Source organism: Camelus dromedarius, chromosome 24 (genome assembly GCF_036321535.1).
Source record: "Camelus dromedarius isolate mCamDro1 chromosome 24, mCamDro1.pat, whole genome shotgun sequence".
NCBI lineage: Eukaryota > Metazoa > Chordata > Mammalia > Artiodactyla > Camelidae > Camelus > Camelus dromedarius.
This window is the reverse complement of record NC_087459.1, coordinates 24,672,065-24,694,188: the sequence shown is the minus strand read 5'-3', so window position 1 is coordinate 24,694,188 and position 22,124 is coordinate 24,672,065. Positions and strand designations below refer to the sequence as shown.

The 22,124-nt window shown below is 38.2% G+C and overlaps 1 protein-coding gene and 1 non-coding gene across 3 annotated transcripts in view; one reads left to right on the top strand and one right to left on the bottom strand.

Moving 5' to 3' along the window:
* Positions 1-22,124, top strand: part of AUTS2 (activator of transcription and developmental regulator AUTS2) — a 922,207-nt gene that overhangs the window by 18,617 nt on the left and 881,466 nt on the right. The window lies entirely within an intron of this gene.
* On the bottom strand, positions 11,182-11,288 carry LOC116147270 (U6 spliceosomal RNA). Its single transcript, XR_004130803.1, has one exon. It is a non-coding gene; the product is annotated as a U6 spliceosomal RNA (small nuclear RNA).

Here is a 22,124-nt window from a genome sequence, read left to right as displayed (position 1 = left end):
AGACTGAGAAATTCAGAGGTGTTGGGAGCTTCTGTTGGAAATGTTTGGGATGAGCTGAAAGTTGTTACAAAATTACCATAGAAGTCAGTGAGGACATAGGGTTTCATCTTGAAAAGCTGGAGTTGCACAGACCTTTAGAGGAAGGCTCTGAGCCGTTGGATGATAGTTGAGGACTTTTTTGGCCTGACTCACAGCTTTATCAGTAAGATGCAGGGTAAGATGTGCGTGACCACCAGACTGGCCAGTTCTCTCTGGATACATCTGAGATGGTGACATCCTTCAGAAGTACTGTCAATTCTTTTTTTTTTTTTAATTTTCTTTGTTGGAGGAGGTAATTTGGTTTATTTGTTTGCTTCTTTGTTTATTCTTAGAGGAGGTACTTGGGATTGAACCCGGGACCACATGCATGCTAAGCGTGTGTTCTACCACTTGAGCTATACCCTCCGCCTGTACTGTCAATTCTTAATTACGCAGGGCCTGATTTTCTGCTGTGGGCCTTAGTTCCTTGGGGTACTCACTCCCCTCCTGCCCACTCTTCCATTCATTTTGATGTCATACTGTTTGGTATGTCTAACAGAGAAAAAGGTGTGATGGGGCTGTGAAAGTTCTAGGGGACCCATTAGGCAAAGTGGTTTTCCCTCATTTTGCTTAAATTAAGTTTTTAGGTTCTGAGGATTTTTTTAATAGTTAAGTTTTTTAAAATTGAAATATAGGCAGTTTATAATGTGTCAATTTCTAGTGTACAACATACTGTTTCAGTCATACATATGCTTCTGAAGATTTTGATTACAAATGCTTTCACGAATGTATTTCTTCAAGGGAGATTTAAGTGTTGGGGCATTGAAGTTTGCAGGGACTTTTATAATCAGTTGAATTTTATTAACAACTTAACATGATGGGAACGAAATAGATGTACAGCTTAAGGTTCAAGTTTAGAGAAGATGCTGGGGAAATAATGATACTCAATTCTCTTTCTGCTTCAAGTGGAATCCCCTAATCCACCTGTGTGCTCATAAATTTGAGGGAAAGGAAAGCAGAAAAGGAAAGATTATTTCTAGGACTCTATACTGGGCCAGGCTATCAGGCTACTTTCACTGGGAAGACTTAATCAGAAGTGAAGCTTAAGTCTGTCACAGTCTTCACGGCAGTCAGGGGATTGGGCACTGATGAATACCACTGGATCCCCAAATAGAGGGAATGCATTAGACATGATGCTTAGAGTCAGTCAGCAAAATAGATCGTGAGAAGAAAATGTCAAGTTTGAGTGAAAAAAAAAGTACTGAAAAAGAAATTTTACAGCTTTTGGGTTATGTGGAGGAAGAAACCAGTGGTTGGTATGATTTCCTTCCTGGATCATCATCTTCACCAGGTATGGTTGTTGACTAAAGAAGGAAAACTAAATTCTATCATGTAAAAAAACTCTTTATACTGTAAGCTCTTTAAAAAGAATTGTTTATGATAGTAAAGCAAATAAATTTTTTTCCTTCAGCTTTTGGATTACTAAAGTAGACTGACTTTTTGACTTAAGTGTGTGAAGGGGTGGGTGGGAAATGAGATTTTTTGTTGTTGTTGTTATTGTTGTTCAAAGGGTAGAGCACTTTCTCTTTCCTAGGTTAGGCTTTCCTGGTGGGTTCAGACATCTGTGGGTCCTTGGGGACTGTGTGTCTAGGTAAATAGAGATTATAGTACTTGTGTACCAGCCCAAATCAACAGGTTTTGGAATAGGGCAGAGATTTCTGAGGGTTCACGGAAGTGAACCAGTTTTGCACCAAAACTCATGTAGAGATACGAGATCTTTTTGTTTCTCCTTTGATTAGAAAGGACATGAAGGTACTTAATTGTTCATCAATTTTATCTCCACCACTAGCTTAGTATTGATGTATTCAATAATTGTAATGAGAACTAGTAAAATTTACTGAGTGCTTGCTATGTGCCAGGTATTGTTCTAATTGCTTAAATCAATTCATGTAATCCTCACACACTGGTCCTGTGAGGTAGGCGCTGCTTGGATCTCTATTTTGTAGGAGAGGAAACAGCTAGAGTTTACACCCAAGGTCACACAGTGTGTAAGTGGCAAACCCTATACATTCTGACCTCAGAGCCTGACTTGAACCACTGCACCGCAGAACAAATCAATGCTTAAGAGTTTTATACTGATACTGTTTTAATCGGGCTTTTTACCCATTCTTAATCCCTCCTCACTTCTGTGCATGTTTTCAGAGGTGATGTTACACTCCTTAGGCTGTCTCCTTATTACAGATGAGAAAACAGAGATCTAGAAAATTATGTTAGGTAGCTGAACTGTAGGACCTAGTGAGTTTAGTGGTAGGACAGTGATGTGGAACCCAAGTTTCCTAATATATAGGTCACTGCTTTTCCCACTGCACTGTACTGCTTCCATTAATTTTTTTAAACTGAACTAAAAATTTATAAATTTGTGTCACTCCTGTGGATGAACTAAATTAAAATAGGTAAGGACTGTGTGATTTTGCCCTAGGGAGTAGGGTGGTAGGCATTTTAGAAAGTAACATTTGCCTGTGGGGTTATCTGACCTACTCCCGAGGACATCTTTCTAGTATTTGGTAGGTTTACTTAAAAGTGGAAAGTATTTAGAGGAAATATAAGAGCCGTCTTCATACTTGGATTTTGCATGATTTGAAGATTTCTGAAAGGGCAAGTGTGTTGTTTTTTTTTTAATTTTTTCTTTTCTTTTTTTAGATTTAAATTGGAGGTTAAATTTAAAAAAATCTAAATGAGAGGGGGAAAAGGCCTAAAATGCAAGCCTCGTTTAGCTACATTTCCTTGTCCGGCAAATAGGACTCTAAATGAGGGTGGAAAGAACCACCTTGATTCTTGGGGTTTGGCTTTTTGTTTTTGTTTGTTTTTTCTTTTGGTCCTGTGATTCCTTTTGTTGTAACCTCTTTCCTTGGCTAATGCTTTGTTTAAAAACAAGTGCTCTGGTATTCTAAAACAAATTATCCAGCAGGCTCCCTGATTGTGCTCTCAGATAAAAGACTCCGGGGTAGTACTCTTTCTATCTTTGAATTGCAGTTGCCTTTGCATGCCCAAAAGCAAAATTCAGCTTACTGTAGAGCTTGCAACCCAGATTAATGTGGTTATCTAAAAGTAGAGGATATAAATTTGAAAGGGGAAATGTGGATTGGGTTTAACCCTTCAAAGCCCTCTAATGGGAAACTTATAATGGGTAGTAGAGTTTTGTCTGGGGTGAGAAACTGGGCTTCAGTTTGTTTTTGAGTTTTTTTGCTGAATGACTTTGGTTGTGTCATTAACATCTGGAAATCTAAAAACTCAACGACACAGTAATGATAATGGTGAGAATAGGGGCAGGCTCCCAGACTGTGTAGTGGAGAAAGCTCATGTTTAGATTTTGCCAATGACCCTGAATCCCACGTAGCCACAAACTAGTGATTTGATTTCACAGTTTCTATTCTTAAATTTGCAGGATGAGCTTCCCAGTAGGAGTAACTTAGTGATTATAATATGCCAGCTTCCTTTTAGGGGAAATACTGTAATAGTGAGAAAAATATTCATGAAAGCTTTAGCAAAGTATTTTTTGTAATTGTTAAGAACAGCTTTTCAGTTATGAAAGCTTCTGCAAAACTTTTCCAAATAATAACACTTTGTCACCCATGTTGGTTTAAGAGAATCTGGATTGATGGTTTCAGATGGTTGCAGCTCACTTTATTCTTGCCTTGTGTGGTGGTTTCCAAACTCGGTTGCACATCTGCACCCCCAGGGTGGCTTGTTAAACATACAGATTCCTAGGCTCTATCCTCAAGCTACTAAAAGTTAATCCCTGCTGTGTGGCTCTGGTACATTTTTATTTTCACTGGCTTCCCAGGAGTTCTTTTATAGCAAGCCCTGGTACAGAGATTTTGGAATCACTATTTTAGAAAAATATTCTTGAGTCTTTTCTTGGGGTGGCAGTAATGATGGTTAGTTTAAAATAATTTCTAAGGACTAAACCCTTTCTGAAAATAAACATTCATGCACCGTATGTATTGTGAAGTAGCACACATCCTGAAGTAAGTGTAGTGTACAGTGTGGTGGTGAATTCTCAAAAAGGGATCACCCAGGTAACCAGGACCAAGGTAAAGAAATAGAACATTGCACAAAATACCTGATTTTTTCCCCTAAATATCTGATTTTTATTACATTCCTTAGTTTTCCTCTTCCACCCCTTGTCCTCAAACGCCAAGAAATTAGGCATTAAAGTAAAGGTTGATAAAACAGTGCAATAAGGTACAAAGGTAAAAAGCATTCTGTACTGGATGCTTCTTAATCATTCTTGTTTTTATAAGTTTTTGGTGATGTTAAGTTTTTATTGTTTATATTTTGATTCAGCCTTAAATCAGTTCCTGATAGTGACTGTATTAATGCTCACAGCATACATCAAGATTAAGTTCTATCTTTTCTGAAATCTAATTTGATGGAAATATTCTCATGATAGTTTTAAAAAATGTATGAGGATGGATTACCAGCTGTGGCAGTTATGACTTTGGTAAACAAATGAATCTTGTCATTACTGCCAGGGTAGCCTAGTAAACATCTCAGTAGCTGGAAGTCTTGATCTTGGTACATGAAGAAAGGTTTCTTCTTCATTAACAAAAATAAAAGTTTTGCCCTCCTTTCTATCCTCCCCAGAATAATCTCTCCTCTGATTCGTTCCATTCAGAGCGTTTAAAGCTGAAAGTAGTGAAGTTTTCCTAAGGGTTTTTTTTTTTTTTCTTGTTTCCTTTTTCTGAAGAATCCTTAGATCCTTAGTGGGAGAAGTCCTAGCTGTATTACACAGCTGGCTAGGCTTGCTTGTTTTCTTTGGTAGGAGATGCTTATAGTAAAGGGACCTGGAGCAAGCCAAGTACAAGAGCTGTGCTCAGTCAAGGGAGAGAGCTGTCACAGTAGCACATCTGTACTTTCCTGGCAGGCATGGCAGGCATGGTGGGCTCTGTGGACATACAGCTGACCCCATCCCCTCCCCGCCTCACAGTCCCCCATCTTCTGTCCGATCTTGGTTATCTCCAGTATCAACTGAGCAGGTGACGAGATTCCAATCACCCTTCTCTGAATGGCTTCCTGTCTTTACAAAAGTACACCAGAGGCTTATTTTGTTATAGTACACTGATTAAATAAATATTCCTGTGCGCACAAAGGAACTAAAATCTGTTATGGCACTCTGCGGTTATCTGTCCTCCAGCAGCAGAGTAACTATTGCCCATTTTCTCACCTCCTCACTCCCTTTTATTCTGTCCACTCAGAGGTGCAAGTAATAGATAAAGTATCTGACCTCTGCCTTCAGGCATGTGTGTGAAGCAGGAGGGATGGTGTCGCACACTTTGGTGCGACAAGTTGGGTAGTGCCTAAGGTGTATGGATAATAGAAGAGCTTAGGTGATTTAGATTAGAAGACTCTTGCTTTTGGATTGTCAGACCTTTGTCTCTTTCCTTTGACTCTTAGCAGAAGTGGATTCAGGAAGGTCTTTCAAATTATCTTGCCTCTTTTTAAGGAGAAAGGGTGCTTCTGGTGTTGAGTAGTTCTATGTGTCCGGTGTCAGACATGGAAGCCACAGACTCTCTGTGAGACTTGGCTCTGTTGTGTTTGTTTATTTACAAGTTCCCTTCAAAAGGCAGTGGCCAGAGGGATCCTTACCATTATTGCAGATAGCCATAGTGGACAGTGGAATGACAGGAATTCTAGCCATGGTGGTGCTGGTGTGTTTCCATTCTTTTTTGGGGTGGGGGTGGGGCTGGTTGGGATGAATGTATGTAGATAAAAACCATGACTGATTTAGAAAGTGTTATTTATAATACTTTATGTGTATGCTCTCAAGCACCTCCATAATAGGGGATGAGTTGTATGCCAGGTGTAAAATGATGAATACTTCCCTCTTCATACAGGGCATTAAAAAAAGAGTCTGGGACAGGGAGGAGGGGAAGAGAAGGGGGAGAATGACTGAGAAAGGAACATAGGAAATAAGGCTTTTGGAGAAAACACTATGAATGTTACTTTAGTGTGAAGGAAGTGTCATGCAGAAAGAGTGTGACCAAAGGGAGGTGTTGAAACATAGCAACTCCTAACATCTACGACTAATAGGGGGACCTCTGACAGAAATGAGATGAGTGCTCTTGTGTAGCTATGACTTCAAGAAAACGTGAGAAGCCTTGTATCTGTGCGGATGGCAGGGCCACCTAAGCAGGGAAAACTGTTGGAGTAGGTAAAGTGAAATCTCTTAGTGTGTCTCTTCCAACTGACTGTGGGTAATTAGTTGGAAATGACATTAACCTGAGCTTAATTGTAATTTTGCATAGTAACAATATACCAGCTGTTCACTGTATTCTTTCCTGGTGGTGCGATTTAATTATTTCTTGCTGTCTTTTAAGCTCTAATTTTCTGTTGTGTTTTCTTTTAACCCCTCCTTGCTGCCATGTCCACAGCCCCCGTGGTTTAGCAGTAGTGTCATTTCTGCTGTTTTGGCGCCCATTTGGTGCTGAGGGCTTGGGACACTTCTGGTTTTGCTGATCAGTTGGCTTTTTAAAAGGCCACATTGGAAAGTTACCAAGATGAACATGGGTGATTGCAAACCTTGTTGTGTTTTGGGCTCCTCCAAAAGGTTTTAGCTTATGATATAAATAATATGGATAATTCCAGGCCTATCAGAGGTGCTCAAAATATCAAGTGAACAAGCAGAAAGAGAAGTTAATTACTGAACAGTGATTGCTCTGATATAACCAATTATTGGATCATTAAATGTTTATTACCTTTTATATGCTCCTTTCCCCCGTAAGGGCAGTTTCTTTTTTAAGTCATTAAAACAGAAATGGGATTTACAAAAAAATTCTGCTTAAAAAATTTCCACAAGACTGAAGTATTAAAAAGGTCTTGTGTGATCTGACAGCTGAATAGCCTGTTTTCCTTTGGTCTGTTGAATTAGTAATTAATGAAATGTATTGCCTGAGCAGAGAAAATAAGATTAGTTTTGCTTAGAAAGAAAACAAAAGCAAAACATTAACCCCTAAATGCAGGTTAATATTAAAGTGCAATATAAGAAGTATAAAACGAGTAGAACTCCTTTAATTCTCTGTGGTAACACTCATTTAATTAATTCATTCATCCCGTTCTTGAGCACCAGCATTATGTTTAGAGGGACTGGGGTTATGTAAATACAGAGGGGGCAAGGGGCTCTGTCCTCTTAAGGATTCTGGGTTAGCAGAGCAGTTAAACCAGATGCTTTAGTAACCATTATTGAAACGTCAAAGCAGTAAGGTTAATGGGCACAGGTACATTTCTGTGGGGCAGGGGTGGTGGTTATGAAGAGAGAATTTACTTTTGGAGGCCAAGGTATCCTGTGGATTAAGAGCAGGGAGAGGGTGGTTATGAAGAGAAATCTTGCTCTTGGAGGTCGTGTTGTCCTGTGAATTAACAGCAGGTTCTCTGGAGCCCCATCACTTGAATTCATATCCCAGCCTTGCCACTTACCAGCTTTGTGTCCTTTTGCCTCAGTTTCCTTATTTGTAAAAGGGAAAAACAGTAACACAGGGTTGTTGTGAGGATTAAATGAGTTATTAAGTGCTAAGACAGTGTCTAGCACATATTGAACATCTTAGGTGGTGGTGTCATTTTTGTGGGATAATGCACCAGAGAATTCTTTCTTAGGGAAAATGGTAATTAAATTGGATGCTGAGGAACGGAAAGATGTTTCAGGCATTTCTTGTATTGTCATGTGTAACCACAGACTTAATTTATAATGCCTACAGTAATGTGTGCTTATGTAGCACCATTGTCAAAAGATTACAAAGGGCATTTACAACTGTTTATTCTCAGAACAGCCTTCTGAAGTAAGAAGACTGTTTATGCACATTCTGCTGAGGTGTGAAATGCTGCAAAGAGCACGGCAAGCCAGTGACTGTTCTTTAATTGAGGTGTGCATGGAGCCTGGGTTTATTATGGATAAATTAGATCAGTGGAGAGAGGGAAATTTTTACTCTTTTTAAAACTTTAATTCATAGTTTAAAAAACTTGTTTTGGGGGACAACTGTGTTGTGGTAAATGAATTATAAAGATGTTTTCTTTAGTCTTTAACAGTAGTGAAACTTGTATGTTTCTGAAAGTACCAGATCACAGACAGTTGAATTTAGAGGAAGTTTATAATTACAGTGATAATAATGAATATTTATTGAGCACTTACTGTGTTCCAGGCACTATTACTAACTGTCATAACTCTGAGGTTGTCACTCTTAATTATCCCCAATTTACAGATGAGGCACTGAAATGACCAGTCATCTCCCTGAAGTCATGCTGCAGTGTAGATCTGAGGCCCAAGCTCTTACTCATGTTTGCTTTCAGTTGTATAAACCATTTCATTTTGTTGTGTATGTTTTACAACAGCCCTTTGAGAAAGTTTATTAGCTCCATATTTTAGGGAGAGAGGGAAATGGTATATGAGAAGCTAATGGTGCATCATGGTGAGCTTAGTTTGAACTGAAAATTTGGAGATGGCTATTTGATGCTCTTGCATTATTCTAAGCAAGGCACTTTACTTCTGGGCCTAAAAATGAGAAGATGATACTCTGTTCCATGGACTCACACAGGGTTAGAGTTTGGAGGAAAACTGGAGTCTGTACAACTCTTTGAGTCCAAGTAATTTTTGTGTAGTTTGTACTTAGACTTATATAGAGATCTTGGACCCACCACTTACAGATGTTTCACCTTACCTAACTTGTCTGAACATATTTTATTATTTGTAACATGACATTCTAGTTCTAACTCTCCTTAGGTAATATAATAATATTGTAAGGTAATAGTATACCTACTGTCAATGTACAGTAGGTAAGTGGCATTCTTCTTAATTGGTATAAAACCAGAAGTCACACAGAAAGCTGGGCCGGGGCTGGAACTCCAGCCTTTTGACTCCCCTCAGTCCTAGTTCCTAGTTCTCTCTAGCATACATGCCATGTGGTTGGGGATAAGGATGATGCTATCATAATGAGATATTCTCTGACTTACTGTAAATTACAGTCTTGGTTCTTTCTCTGGACTCATGAGGTTGTCATCTGCATGAAATGTAGTGACTCCAGTAAGGAATCTGTTGTTTTCATGAAGTAGGGCCGTGGGTAGTAGACTGTGAAGCAACACAGGGCAGGGGACCTGCTGTCTGCAGTTTATACTGTGCAGGCAGCTGGGGTACCTGGCACATAGTCCAGGATCCCAGCATCATTTATTGTGTGAAGGAAGGAAGGACTGAACAATCTCACTGAGTTGTAGAAAATAGAAATGAGAAGGGGAACAGGATTTTAAAAATTTCACTTTTGTAGGAAAGAGGAAATTGAGGCACCTGATCAGGCAGGTTAAGGCTAGTCTCTTAATCACCAGATCCTACAAATTGGATATAATTTATATCCTTGAAGGTGTTGCATGGCAGTCCCCTTCTGTTAAGAATATATTTGTATTGTGGAACAAAATTTTATGCAGGTCTAAAATTTCTTCTGAATTAGAGCATATTTATTCCTATTTTGTGGTTTGAGTCTGTGGAGTCAAAACTTGTCAGGAAGGTTTAGCAAAACTGTGCTTCTCATGATGTGGAGATCTCACTGGCAGCTGTGCTAAATAAACCCCTTGCTGTAAACTAGCCACGAGTAAACGTCTGGTTGTGAATCATAGCATGACCTTTCAGGGAAAACAAAACAAACAAACCACCAAACACACTAATCAGATTTTTTTTAGTATCAGGATTGTAAACTCTAACACTTACCAGTTTGTCAGGCCCACTTGGAGCAGTTGAGACAACTTCTTTTCTCTGCTTCTGTTTATGTAACACACGGATGTTAACAGCATATTAGGGGGAAAAATTAATAAGGCTTTTCTTCCACTGAGTTAAGGTACATCCATGGTTTCCTAATCATCGTGGAACTTTATACAAATACAGATTACTGAGAGTCATTCAAGACCTATTGAATCTGAGTGTCTCAGAGGTTGGGACCTAGGAATCTCTTCTGAAGAGCACTCAGAGTGATTATATGATTAATCAGATTTGGAAACCACTAAGAGAACTATGCTATTGTATTTTTCATCCATCCATCTGTTCTTACCCATTTATCCATGTCTTGAGTAGATGAGAATTGGTTATTCATGAAGCAGTGGTTCTTTTAAGAAATGAACATAGAAACCAGAATTAGAACATAATCTCTGCCCCATGGGGTTCAGAGTCTGGGTTAAATTTTTTAACTTTGGGTTGAGCTTTAAAGGATTCACAAATGTCCCAAAAGTCATGGGCAGAAGATTTTGTGTACACACGTTTTTCTAGCTTTCATCAGATTCTCTAAGGGGTCAGTGACCCATAAAAGGTTAAGAACCAAGGTCTAGCGCTTGTATAGCTGTTCTAAAAACAGTGGCAGAGGGCAGTGTTTCTTTTGCCACCTACCATGTTTTTGACATTTGAGAGTCAATAGCAGTTTGAGAATTGCACCTGTTTTCTGCCCCATTTAAAATGTTTAAAAAGAAGAGAAAACACTGTAACACCTGGGTGGTGGTCAGAACAAGACAAAGGGATACAGAGAGTAGCTATTTGGTGAACTGCCTCAGATTTAATGTCAAGGAGCTGCTGACAGTAAAACAGTCCAGTGGTCAGTCTGATGGAAGAACCTTTTTAACCAGGATAGCATAGGCAAGGTCCACTCCAGTTTTCTTACAGTATGTAATTAGCTGAATTGTAGATTACAATTTTCACCCCATGGATATGCATAAAAACTAATTGTCTTATTTTTGTTGCATTCAGTCCCCAGCATGTCCATTGAATTGCTTAATTCCAAAATAATTTTACCAGCTGTACTGCTGGCTCATCCTTCCTTAGCTCCTAAAATCCCCAAGTAACACTTTTCATAACAGAATTAAATATTAGGTCCATCTTGAACTGCTGCAGAAGTTTTACTTAGCAAAATACTAGAACCTCTTATTTGTACTATTCTTATCCCTAAGGATAACTTTGTAATTCAGTTTTGTAAACATTTGTTTGTTTGGGGAGGGGAGGTAGTTAGGTTTATTTATTTTTATTTTGTTTACTTAATTCTTAATGGAGGTACTGGGGTTTGAACCCAGGACCTGATGAATACTAAGCACGTGCTCTACCACTGAGCTATTCCCACCCCCGTAATTCAATTTTTTCTTTTTTTAAGTATGGAACACTTGACGTATTTACGTGTCATCTTTGCACAAGGGTCATGCTAGTGTTGTCTGTATTGTTCCAATTTTAGTATATGTGCTGCCGAAGTGAACACCCTTTAATTCAATTTTAATTAAGGTTCTTCCCTTCTCTTTTTGTGACTTTTTATGTTTCTTTGGGGAGCAAAAATTCTTCCAGTATTGCAGCTCTGATGATGCTACATTTTAGGGTTGGATAGTTTTGGAAGACGAGGGCAGTCAATGGAATTAAATATTAATGGGTAAAATTCTATATCCATTTATTTGGATATTGTTCTTTTGGGGCTAGGAGGGAGTTAGAGGCCTACTTTATTATCACTAAAGTCTTACAAAGTCTTTTTAGGCTCTTCAAATATCTGTATCACTTATTTTGAAGTTTTATATATACTATATACTACTTTGCATTATTCTTAAAAAATAGTGACTAAGTAGATTTTCACTTACTGGGTGGTGATTATATGTTCTAGGTCTTTACAGTCTTGCCATTATTTAGCATACTGAGTACATAATAGACACTCAGTAAATATTTGATTAATTTGACGGATTGATTACCTTTGAGTCTTGGATCCCCAAGCGACCAGAAGTAAATCTGGAATTAGAACCCAATACTTGCTTTGAAAGGTAGGAATGTAAAAATGGATTGTCAGGTCTATCCCTTAGGCTTATTCCACACTCTATTATTATTACTTTTTATGTTCCTGTACCCCTGAACCAGTTCATATTCTGTAGCTCTTTAAAATCTGAAATATGTAGAATTTCACAGTTACAAAGAAAAATTTGTGGTAGAACCACAACACTTAATTTTCACTTAAATATTAAATGAAATGAAACTTCAGAGAGGTTTTTTTTTTTTTTTAGTTGTTGCTTTTAAAAAGAAAGAACTCACCACAAATTTGATCACTAAAAAATACCTGCTAATCAAATAGGTATCACCCTTAACCTATCCTAATCAAATACAGTCTTATCAGCTGTATTTGGGTAGAGAGAATATTGAAGGCTTTTAATGAATGGTTGACTGTTGTGAGTTACCTCAAAAATTGGGATTCTGAGGGAGAGGGATTAGGGCTTGAAGGGGTTTATGGCAAACTGTACTGAGAAGTGAATCTGGGGATGTTTCTCTTGTAGAAGAGGCAACTCAGGGTTATACATGCTGGCTACGTTAAAGTATTTACAGGGTTGATTTCAGGAAGAGGGATTTAGAGCCAAGTGGTCATTCCCACACCCATTGGAGGCACAATTTGGCATTCTGTATGAAGAGAATAGATCTCTAATAGTGCTTTCTCAGGGTCCTAAATTCAATCATTGAAGGCATTCAAACAGACTCACTTATCATTCCCCTGGATTATTGTAGTGGGGGGTTAGCACCAGGAATTAGTGACCTTTGAGGCCTCCCCTTCCCAAAGAGACTATAATTATATGATTTTCTAGGCGAAGTGTTCTGAATAAACGTAGACATGGTTCAAAGTCCAGGTCTGTTCCTTGTAAATTCTTTTCCTTTTTAAAGAACTTGGTTTTAGAGGCTGTTTACTTAGTATTTAATCTCATGGTCATCATGTGTATTGAATTGGAACAAAACCAAGTTTATCCAGTCCCTGTATCTAGGTCTCTTCTCATAGTCTGAGCTCTTAACGGTAAGGTTATTTAAAAGTAGCATCTTGGCATTTTCCTTAGTGCCTGTGTGTTTGCAAATCAAAATGTGAATTAAGTTCAGTCATTTGGAATATGTAGGTTTTCATTTCAAGTCACTTAAGTGACATCTTTAAAGAAGATGGTCATGCTTTACTTACCATAGGGCTCCCCTAACTTTTTCCTTAAAAAAAAAAGCCAGTTTTGAGTCTGAAAAGGTATTTTGTGATGGCTGAAAATATGCCTGAGAGTAATACTATGGTCTCTCATTCACGACAGTTAGTCCTAGACTGGTGAGGCATCATTATAGTAAATGGATATTTTGTAAAAAAAAATGGCTTTTGGGGAAGAGCAGGGGGTGGAGGTGTGCAGGTGGTGGTAGTCCTACCAGGAAAGCTGAAATGAATTCTTCAGCCCTGAAGTACCAGAGGGCACTGTAGATTAATGTTCTGGCCCTAATTCAGTATCCCGTCTCTTTAGACACTTGGCTCTGATTCCTTCGTCTCAGAACTGAAGTCTTAAGGATTAAGAGGAGAGAGAATGGAAATGCATCATTTTCTCTGCCAAAGGAGGTACTTAAACTGGGAAAGGAGGAGGGGAAGTTAACAAATCAAACCTTGGCAGGGAAATCTGTCATGAATCAGCAATGACTTGGAAAGCCTGTTACTGTATTTTACAAAACCAAACATTTGCCACTACCAACATTTGTCTCTTACTTACCTTTAGGATCAGCTTCAGGTTGCTCTATGGAGGGAATGAATTCTTTTTTGCCCATTTTGACAACATTAGGTAATTAATTTACAACTAGCTCAATTAGACTCTGGCCCATACAGTGTGTGCGTGGCCTTTTAAAGAGCCTTTGTTTTGACGCTAATTGAACTGGTTGTAGCAGAGACAGCCAAACAATTTACATTTATCTTTGGCAGGACACAAGGGCTCTCCCTTGGTATAGACAGCTGCATATTCTTTTCCTTCTATCAAGAGTGGTACTAAAATACTGTGTGCTTATTTTAATTTTCTAATTTAGAAAACTTTGAAAATGACAAAAGCCACATATATTATTGTAGACAAATTGGAAGATTTAGATAGATAAACAGGAAAGAAAATATCAATCACACAATCTTATTGCCACCAAGAGAATCATTTATAACCTGGTATTTGTCTTTCTATACTTTACTCCCTTTTATAAGGGAATGCATGCATCGGTTTATATATAAATTTTTTATGTGTTCTATTATAAATATGGGACTACACCATACAAATTGAATTGTAATACACTTTTTTTTCCTACTTAATAAGTTGGAAACACCTTGTCATTTCATAAAACATTGTTGTACAACATTTTAAATGGCTGCATGGCAGTCCATTGTGTGGATATACCAAAACATATGCAGCCAATCTATTATTGGACACTTAAGCCCATTTCAGGTTTTTGATATTATAACCAGCATTGTGATGTATATTCTTGTTACTACATCTTTGTTAAGTTCTTTAATTATTTGCAGCAGATAAATTCGTAGATACTGAGCTACTTGGGCAGGGGCTTGTGTGTTTTAAAAAATTTTTGATACATACTGTCAAATTGTACTTCTTAAAGGTTGCACCATTTTTTCACATTCACTTGCAATTCATGAAAGCTTCATTAAGCTTATTCTTGTATTCAAGGGAACAGTATGGAAAGTATTGACTTGGAGATGGGTTAAATCCTGATAAGTGATTTTCCTGTTGCTCCAACCCTTTAAATCTTCTGAGCCAGCTTACTTCATATAGTACAATAAAGTTTTCCTTATTTTAATAATAGTATATTATTTTGTTTTGAGAAGGTATAGAATGTAGAAACAGGTAGCTGCTTCATTAAGACAGAGGTCGTTTGTTTTTCCTCAGTGAAGATTCTGAAACAGTATTTTTCATATGAATAAGGACCAACCTAAAGAAATAGAGTAAAATCAAAACAAGTGGATAGCTTTGCTCAGTATGTGAGAAATATTTATACCTCCTTGAGGTGGCGAAGCCCATGGATGTGTTGCCTATCTAACCCATGACTAGAGGAGCAGGATAAACTCTGGCATGTCCATCAAGGGTAGCCTTGTAGAAGCCATCACAATATTTTGTCTAAATTTCTGTTATAGTAACTACTGCTTTGTTCTACAGTCTCCTCATTTGTCTAAACTGCTAGGCTAGAATTCACAACAGCTGGTGATGAATCTTTATTTTCTGTATTTGCAATACCTGAATGTTGGGCATGCAGTCAGACAAATAGCAGGTACTCATTGCTGATTGAATGAATAAACGGATAGACTAGATATGCAGGAGAGTTGAAATACAAGATCTTTCCGATCATCTGGGATCCCTGAACCCCAACTTTATAGCTGAGGAAACTGATGCTTAGAAAGATTAAGTGATGTCTTGCTCAAGAGCAAGCTAATGATCCAGGCAGAAGTTGGAGTTCTCTTATCAGTGTATTTCCCAGATTCTTAATAGTACTAGGATTGTGTGTTTTCCCCAAGAGGGTACTTGGTATGATTATATTTAAAATCAGTAGTAAAATTCTCCTTTCATATATTGTACAGCTTTCCTAACTCCTCTTTTTCTTCACTAGTGAAATCAGCCTCAGTTTTGGTTAAAATTCAGCACACCCTTAGCTCACATTTCTTTCCTTTCTCTCTTTAATATTCTCACTTCTCTCAATATCATTCTCAGTAGACGTTTTAATTTACTCCCAGCAGTATTGCCATCTGGATGTCAAAATGCATTGAATTGACCTCTTATCTGAGATCCAAGTGAAGGTCTCATCTGCCCCAGAGGGATTTAGCCAGGAATTGAGGCAGGTAAAGCAGTCTTTTCCCAAGGCCCAGGTGCTGCCTGGCTGCCAGCCCATACTTTGATTCACGGATGGGGTGCAGGTGTGCCTTGTTTTCCTGTTAGAAAGCAGCTTCTGAATATAGTTTCTGTTTGAAATTTTTCAGTTTGCCAGTGCAAAATAATGCCTGGAGCAAAAGTTGATTTTAGGGTAAACTGGATAAAAGGGGGATTAAAGAGTTAAAAAAAAAATTTCTGTGTTTACATTTTTTTCATGTGACTTTAGCCTTTTCCCCATCTTAGTAAATTATTGTGGAGTTTTATTAAAATCATTAAGTTCTGGAAAGTAGACACTATGTTAGTTAGACCAGCATGGGATACTGTACTCTTAGGTTCCATAATATTTCATACTACATCCCTTTATTGTATGTTAAATGATAGGAAAGTATAATAAAATGTACCTTGAGAGTACTTATCTATTTTATGTCCTGTAACATTCAGTACTTGATGCAAATGTAGCAGATCTTGACTCAGAAATGGAACAAAACTGGTAATAGTCCAAGAGAAGGACATCAAGCTCTTTGTTTATGGCATGAGTTTAGCAAAGTCATAGAATTTGAGACCTCAGTGGCCTTTATAATATCTAATCCAGCTCTTTATTTTAGTATATGGGGAAGGAATTAGCCACTGGTTCAGATCATTGAGTAGGTTAAAGAGACAGCTGTGGGCTGAACCTAGGACTTAATGCCCACTCTGCTGTGTTTTTTATTTTCTGAACATAGTTTAAGCATTTAGTCTAATCTCCCTTTAAAAGAGCATACTACTTGATGTTTTGTTAGCTTGAAACCTGTTGTGGTGCCTAAGGGCACCCGAAGGCTACCATGTTGTTAATTTTTCCTGGTTGCCCAGGTCATTCAGTACTTTTCTGAGAGTAGGTTTGGATATGACTGGAATGAAAGGTGTGTTGCGACAGTGCCTAGGGAATTGTCTCTGATGAAATGACTTGTTACCTTTGTAAGAAAGCAGTGAAAAGACAGTAAAGAGACTGTTATTTCAGTGAACCATTGATGCTGGATGGAGAGAAGTCCCACATGGCAGATGGTCAGAGCCCTTGGCAGCTGCATTGCTGTCTTTGCCCTCTCTTGCAGCCTTGGATATTTGGGAGCCTTTGGTTCTTAATCCTAACCTGTATTCCTAGATACTGTATGATCTTGGTCAAGCACTTCACCTCTTCAACCTCAGTTTCCTCTCAGGAGATTCAAGGGGGCTAAAGTAGATGATTTCTAAGGCAACTTGCAGATCTTGAATAATTATTCTGAAAATGAGTATCTTTACAGAAGTTTATCCGCATGATCAAATAACCAAACGTGTATTGCCAGCAGTCCATTTTACTACTGTTTTTATTTATTTTCATGGAAATTTGGAAAATGTCTACAGACTTTACTGTGATCAAGCTGCTAGCAGTTATTTACAGAACATCCACCAGGTGCTTGGGGGCTATAAAAGAAATAGTGTCTAGCCTCAAGGAGACCAAAAAGACTTCTTTATTTCCCAGGCTGGGGATGGAGGGCATTCTTCCTCCACTGGATTTAAGCTCCGTGAGTGCAGGGCCTTTGTCCCTCTTTTATAGTGCAGGGCTCAGTAAATATTGGCCGCATGAATGAAACAATGAATCCACTTGTCAATCTTGCTTGTATTTTACTGAAGATGTCCCACTGAGATTTATTGTTTTCCTCAACCTGTAAATGCTATTAATTTGAATAAGTTTCCCAGGAAGTTTTCCTCACCTTCCATAGAAGAATGAGAGCAAGATGTTCTGAGGCTAAATGAAAAGACCCATAAATGCCACATTCCTTTCTTGGAAATTCACTTTACTATCAGCATGTTGAAAGTATTTGATGTCTGCCTTAAAATAACTTTGTTTTATTTATAAATAAATAACCCAACATTTTCCAAACTGATTGAACTCTGAATCTTATCCATTCCACTCCGTCATGAAACAGTTGTTAACATCCTGTAGAACTTTGAACTGTGAAAGAGAAAGGTTGGTGTAAAGAGTAAAAATATGAAATAAAAAGGAGCAACATTAGTTACGAATAATTAGTTCAACACTGGCAGAGCATATATGTTAAGCACTGCTTGTGACAGCCCTGTGTGAAATCATGTTAGACTTGTAGGGGTTTTTGTTGTTTTGTTCTGTTTTTTATTTTCCTTTTAAAAATGACTATGTGCTTCATTGGAGATTTAAGATTAGATGGTAGAGAGATTAAAGAAAGTAGTAAGTGACCTAATAGTTATTTTACAGTTAGGGAAGTTGAATGGTGGAGTTTTAACTTGTGTCAAGGGCTGCCCTGCCAGGTATTGCAGGGAAATAATGATGAAAGGAGTCTGTGCCTGCTCCTTCAGGAGCTGACTATCCAGTGGAGGAGACAGACATGTAAACAGGTTATAGCAATTATGTGCTTAGGTGTGTGACAAACTGAAATAGGACAGAAGATGGAATGGTATTTTTTTCCCTCCAATTTAGAACAGGATTGCTGTTCATACAGTAAGCCAAAACCAAACTAACTTGAACCCCCCCTAGATCTCCCAGACAAAATTCTCATACATCAAGAGTTAAATGACTAGGCTTTTTGTATGCTTTCCCTGCTCTTGCATGATCGCATCATCTGTAATCCCATCAGAACCTTGTTTACACCTGTCATTGGCCTTATCACAGTTGTATGTGAACAACTTGAGGGCACAGCAGGGTCATCTTTGTCCCTGTAGTTCCAGAGTCTGTAGGCACAGCAGCACCTACCAGTACCAAGAGTGCATATTAGCTGTTTTATTTAGACTTGGGGCAAGGCATTGGGGCTGCAGAATTTACTCACTTCAAGTAAATTTGGTAAATAAAACTAAGTTTTATACAAAACACAGATTGGGAAGGTAGTAGTATATTAAGAGATGGCTCCTTCTGATAGCATTTTTTCCCTGAATGCATGGATATGACATAAATCTACAGAATTCAAAAACATTTTTGTAGGAACTCAACAATTCTAGGTCATGATTGTGTTTTTATTTCACATGAGTGTTTTGTAGTCATTAGTTTTTGTAGGACCTTTCTCTTATATCTTGTACTTCATCTGGAATATCCTAGAGTAAGTTCAGTTTGGTGTTCTATTTCCCACTAGAGGCTGTGTTTGAGGCCCAAGGTCGAGGTGTTGATTGATGACATTTCCCTTTAAAGTATTTGTATCCATCCATCTGCAATTTGGGGCAGAGTGATTCCCAGTATGGTACAGTGGAAATAACTAAATGGAAGTCAGCCTGACTTGGTTTTGAAGTTCATTTTCTTTGTAACCTTGGGCAAGTTACTTAATCTTCCAATAACTGAGGAGGTTAGACCAGAATTAGCAAAGTAGTCTCTTTTAATGCTGACATTCCATGATTCTCTGGGGGAGGATTCACTTCCATGGAAGGTTTAAAAGTGGATACATTTTTAGGTTAAATGGCTTTGTTCATTTACTTTTTTTGCCATTTAACCCATTTTGGAGCAATAAGACTTCCTGTCATAGAGTAAAACCAAATTACCTAGAACTCTTCAAAAGCTGCAGTTCTGATCCTATTTTTTTATTTTGAGGAGAATTTAAAAATGACAGGAAACCAATCTTGTCTATATCCATAAATCAGGACAAATACATCCCATTTTTCTATGTACAGAGTACACAGAAACATATTCAGTGAGGTGCTGCAAATTTTAACTGAGAAGAAAATAATTTGGTTGTGTTTGCCATCCTAAATCTAGGAAGAATCGTAGTTGATTAGGGATACATTTTAAGTATTTTCATCTAGAGTTGAGACAAGAAGTTGCCTTGGTGGAAAGGCCTTATGTATAGGATGTTGGCTCCCCCAGTTTTATGATTAAGGTACTGGGTGTCCTCGAATATGTTGCTGAATCTTTCTGAATTTCAGTGTCCTCAATGGTTAGTTTCGATATCATTCTGATTACTAACAGCTCTGTGATTAGACAGTTCTAGGCATTTATATCAGGCTCTTTCCTGTTCATTTCCTTGAAAAATAACAATTATCTCCACACCTCCTCCACACAATCCCCGAATCCTAGACAGTTGTTGATTTGTGAGGGAAAGGAATATTTTAAAACACCAGACGGTACATTCAAGAAAATTATCTTTTATTAGTTACCTCTTGTTATATAACACTATTACCAATACTATCACAAACTTTAATTTTTTGTGGCTTAAAATAACATATATTTATTATTAATCTCACAGTTTCTGTGGGTTAGGATTCACAGCTTAGCTGAGTCCTTTGCAAGGGTGCAGTCAAGATGTTGGCCAGGGCTGGAGTCTCATCTGGAAGTTTGCCTGGGGAAGGATCCACTACCAAAATCACTCAGGTTGTTGGTGGAATTGATTTCCTTGCAGCTGTAGGATTGAGGGCCTTATTTCCTTGCTGGCTTGGGGCTCCCTCTTCCTAGAAGCTGCCTACAGTGCTTGTCATGTGAGGTTCCCCCCACATGGCTGTCATAGCCAGCAGGAGAGAGAACAAGGCATCGTCTGTAATGTCATCATATATCATGTACTCGTAATCATGTACCTCTGCCCTTTGCTGTATCCTACAGGTTAGAAGCAAGTCACAGGTTCCTCTCACACTCAAAAGTGTGTGTGTATGTGTCTATGTGTGTTTATCTGAGAATGCTTCAATCTAATTCTAAAATTTGAATTTAATCATTACATCTATGTATTGTTTCACAGTGAATTTTTCAGTAAAAACTCCAGACATTTGTCTTCTTTTATATTACACTGACATATATTAAAAAAAAGAAATTCCTCCTTAACTTCCAAGGCATGAAAGTCAAAGAATTTTCCTTTCTCTATATTCCATAACATAACTGCTGTTATCCAGGCTCAGGAGTAATTTTATATAAAAGAGTAAGCTTTTTAAAATCAAATGACCCCTGTAGAACAAAAGGATTCTGGGACACTAGCTGTGCCAGTCAGAGAGAAAACAATAGTGGAGGGGAGAAAAGGCAGTAAGACTATATAAAGTCCTTCCAACACAAAGTACCTGGGGGGAAAGGGAGGGCGCCTGTTTGAGAGGGGCAGTCATACATGGGCATAGACACCAGGAGGTGAGGATCATGGTGTCACCTTAGGAATCTTTCAGCCACAAGTATAAAAGAAACCATATTCAAACATTTTTGTTTGTATTTTCTCCTGGATCTGTGCTTAAACATCTTATTCCATGGTAGTGCCTCAATAAACATTGATTAAGAATCTTGCTCAGTTAAAGCTTTGGGCCCACTGTTTTTGTACCGTGCCCTTGCTTTTTTGAGTCTACACATATTGGTAAAAGCAAGGTTTAAGGCCTCTTTATTTTTCTGCATCCTTGCCTAGCACTGTGTACCTGCAGGTGTTAGGTGCTAAGTGTTTGCTGAAGGATTTTAGCACCATTGAATTAATATGAAGTTCTCTGTCACAACCTGTATTATGTGTCCCTCCCCCAGATTCATATATTGAATATATTCATATTCATATTAACCCACCAATGGCCTTAGCTGAGATTATGAGGGTGGGGCCTTCAATATGGTATTAGCACCCTCATAAGAAGAGGCACTAGAGAGTTTGTTTGCTCTCTCTCCACCATGTAAGAACACGGGGAGAAGGTGGCTGTCTATAAGCCAGGAAGAGTGCTGTCACCAGAAAGTGACTATGCTGGTACCTTGATCTTAGACTTTCAGCCTCCAAATCTATGGGAAAATAAATGTCTATTGTTTAAGTCACCCATTCTATGCTATTTCCTTATGATAGCCCAAGCTGACCTACACCACCCTCTGTTTTCAGTGTAACAACAGATAGATGTCTAAGTACAAAGGTTGCCGGATGGCAGTGACCCCCTGGCAGCCAGTGAGCCAGGGAGGGTGGTGTTTACTTATAGACATTGCCATTCTTTATTGAATTTTAGTCACAACTATTTGTAGAGGGCTCTTAGACTTTTTTTTTTCCCTGGGCAAAATGAAGATCCAAAACATATTACCTTTGGTTTTCCAGTGTTGGACTACTAAATAGGAACACTTAATGAAAACAAAATGTCATTCTTGAAAAGCCTTAATGGTGGAAACTTACTTAGTGAATTCTCAGTTTCTTCTTCCATGGTCTTAACTTTTTTTTTTTATTTTTAAAATTCATTTGTTTGTTCATTCATTGATTTATTCCTAGGTTGAGATGGAGAGGGCTCAGTACCCTTCCCCCAGTTTTCTACCTTTCTGACTTTGGTAAACTTGCTTTCTCTCCATAGGTTCCCTTTGGTAAAATTGGGATATATATTCACATCTATCTAAAAAGAATGCAATAATTACGTAAAGCTCCAAGCATGTAATAGGCTCTCACTGAATGACAATTGACTAACTGTGAAAGAAAGATTAACAAGTTACATTTATTTACTCAGTTTTATTCATCATACCAGCAATGGCATGGTATAATACA